The sequence below is a fragment of the Pygoscelis adeliae genome, unplaced genomic scaffold (genome assembly GCF_000699105.1).
Source record: "Pygoscelis adeliae isolate BGI_AS28 unplaced genomic scaffold, ASM69910v1 Scaffold268, whole genome shotgun sequence".
Classification (NCBI taxonomy): Eukaryota; Metazoa; Chordata; class Aves; order Sphenisciformes; family Spheniscidae; genus Pygoscelis; species Pygoscelis adeliae.
The window spans coordinates 859,528-863,169 of NW_008825262.1; positions in this window are offsets into that span (position 1 = coordinate 859,528).

Below are 3,642 nucleotides of genomic sequence, written 5' to 3' on the forward strand. Positions count from 1 at the left end.
GCTCCTGCAGAGGCTTTGAGAGCCGGGCCCACCTCTGGAAGGCTAGCCAAGGAGAACGTCTGCAAGGCTTACCGCTGAAACGTCTCCTGTTTCAGCGATCGCAGGAAGAAGCGTTTCATCCCACTTAGGTGTCTGAGTTAAAGCATGATGAGACCACCTGTAGCTATTTAAAGCGTTGCGCTGGCTACTCAAACAATTCTGGTCGTATTTCATCTCCTAAGCACCTGTAACTAGTCCAGTCAGAGTTTGAATCGCGGGAACGTTTTGGGATGACAGTGAAATGCTAGACGAGGCTAGATGGATCTGTTTCAAAAGAAAAGCCGTGGATTAGTAAAGCCCGAGAGATCAGTGTCAGTAAAATGAATGACGCCACTGAAATGAGACAACTGCCGAGACCAACTTTTTTTCCTAAACAATGGAAAATAAGATTGCATTTTTCTTCTGTTGTGCTTCACTTCTGTAGGTAAGCTATATTTGGTTTCATCAAGAAACGACTGAGTCACATTACATGATGAGGTGGCTTGCTTAAACGGGAGGAAACTAGACGCAATGATTCAGGAGATCTTTCAGTATTACACTTCATGTTGTTAGCCAAAAATATTAAACGCTATATCAAGTTACTGCTTTCCTAAATCCTGGCTTCATTAGCTACAGTGAAGAAAATCATTGCAAGATTTGAAGTTATGTTGGAGTAAAGGGAATTTTTCCTCTGGGTTTTTTTGCATCTTTAATTTCTGTTCTTAAAAGAAGAAAGGTTCTTAGCCTTACATATGTTATCCAAATAGGCTCTGAAAGTCAAAACTCAGGACAAGAAATGAAACTGCTGAAAGAACAAAAACTAAATACTTCCCCAAAGTCCAAACAATATTCAATGTGCTGCCATGGCCCACTTCATTAAATTCTCAAAAAATATTAGAGATTTTTATGTTATTAGCAATGCTGTCTAAGCGTTAAGAAACAGATATGAAAGAATATGCTAGGAAAATATTCTTAAAGTATTTACCTAATTGAGTAACCCTTGCTATGTTAAGATATTTTTATTAACAGACCACCTGAATTAAAATAAATGAAACACCTGAATTGTTTTACCACTTTCAGTACCTTCTAGATATGACAGTCTATGGAGAAAGCTCAGACTAAAAAAAAAAAAATTATCTAAGCCATTACTCTAAAAGTAGTTCCAGTTCCTTTAAGATTGGAGATATTAAAATGCCAGGAGAAATGAAAGCTTAAAACTTACAATAGAAGCTATTGTTATGAGTTAGACCCCGGTCCTTATAAATGCAAATATGTACAGACCAGGAGAAGAAAATTCCTTTTATTCAATGTGCTAAATGACCTAACTGAATGTTGAGGATCTCAAAGGTTGACAAGAAAGACCAAGTCCTCCTTCTTGATAGTTTCATATAGAATGTCAATAGGCCAAAAATATTAGTGCCAGCAGTTAATACAAAATAAACAATGTTGGCTGACTGGCATTGGTTTTGGTGCTTTCGCACAAATTTTGGTACCAAGTACAATATTATTTAATGTTTCACTAGTGATCTGAATGTAAATGTAAACTTAATGAGGAAAAATGGCTAAATGATAATTCTTACAGCATTAATTTTTTTAAAAGAATTTTTTTTTGCCGTGAAATGAAAAATTAGGTATCTGGGAACAAGAAATGCAAGCAGTATCAGCCAAATGGGGAACTCTCCTGAATAAAGTTCTACTGCCGAAATTTTAAAAAAATGTTAAAAGTCAATTGGAGTGAAGAAAAGAGGCATTAATATTATTTTGAAGCTGAAGAAAACTATTCAGAGGTAGGAACTTAAAGGGCTGAAGCTGTTTATTTTACTTGAAAAAGACCAAGAGGCAATTTGATCGTACTTCACAGGAAGGAACTATTTGTTACGAAATGGCTATCAGGAGAATGTACAGAAATGGGTGACCAGAACCAGAAGACAGTTAAATTTAGAAAGATATATTTTCTTTTTCCTGTAAGAACCAACCATTCAAATAAAGTACCAAGAGGAACGGCAGAATCACAGTTGCTGTATACAGAAATCAGCTAGATCTAGGTGTTTAAATCAAATTTGGATCTCTCTCTGGTATGCAGGTTTAGGTGAACACCACTCACACGCGTACTGAATGCTGTGTAACAAAACAGGAAGTTGAAAGGGGATGCTATAATATTGCTGTCTGGTTGGAACTCAGTCAGTGTGAGTGTCTGTAAATAGGGATATCTACTTCTTACCTGAAAGCAGCAGCTGCCAAAAATGTGGGTTTGTTTGTCTGTCGGAAACAGGAGGTTTTACTCTGTTGCTGAATTATTCTGCTTTTTTAAATTCTTCCGAATCTATTTCATTAGTTTCTTTCAATGACTTTAAAGAAAGAAGATAAATGTCTGTAGCACACATAGTTTTTGTTTGTCTTAACATGTCAGGGAAATACACTGCTCCCTATGGATAGATCAGTTGAAATCCATGTTTATTAGTAAAATGGGCGGTATTTTTATTTTTAGGACTATTATTTCAGATGAGGTTGAAAAATGTGCTTTTGACCTCAAAATTATCTCCCTAGTTTTATGCTATAGACATTAAACCGTTCCCTACAGACATGTATTGCGCTTTTTTGTTTTGTTTTGTTTTCCTCCAAGAGCAGTAACAGGCATGCGGCCAGGCAAGAGAACATCTTAGGGTCTTAGGTTTAGTTTTGGTCGGGGTTTTTCGGGTGTTTGGGTTTCTTGGGGGGGTTGGGGGGGGGAGGTTCCCCCCACAGTCCAGTGCTAAAACTTGAGCGCCTTCAATTTACCCACTGAGCTGCATAGCTGAATGCCCTAATGCCTTGCTAGTCAGCATTATAAACAGACAGTCAAGGCATGGGGATTCCAGTTAACACTGCCAAGTTCTACAAACTATACAAAACATTGGCTAATGATTCATTCCCAAGTTCGCTTTTCTGGTTTTTGTGGCCTTACTTGTCCCATCGCTACACAGCGTTTGCCATTGCAGTTACAGCAACATTTGTTGCATTAAGCACTCCACAACCACCAAAGGCAGCACCTACATTCCGAAAAGCATCACACTTCGGGGCTGCAGCAGTTAGGTATGAATAACGGCTCTCGCCGCTTTATTTATTTGCAATTAATACATACCCGGGAAACAATTTACTGCTGGTAAATTAGGAGCTATCTACTAATCTGGCTTCGACTACTAGCCACAGTTTCTGGCTGTCCGTTTCCCTGAGAGGAGCCTAAATTCCTCCCCTGAAGCTACTTATGTACAAAGGGATGGGAGATAATTTGAAGATTTGCCACCAGCCTCCCTGGTATTACTGTTATAAAGAACTAGATACACGCAATGTGTTTTCAATCCTACTGGCTTCCCCCAAGGCAGATGCGATGTTTACGGGCAACTTGCAAGCGTGCGGAGAAGGGGAAGTCTCCGTGCTGACGGCCAGTACCTGTTTCAAAACTGCTACTTGAGACTTTACGGACCAAGCAAACGGGCTGCAACACGCAGATGTAGAAACAAGACGAGACGTGCCCTCTGACGACATCTGTGTGAGATAAAGGGAGTCGCAAAAAGCTTCCTTTGTAACCTCAGATTTGCATGATTTGCTTTCTCCACCGAGGAGGGGAAGTGCCGCAGAATAAAT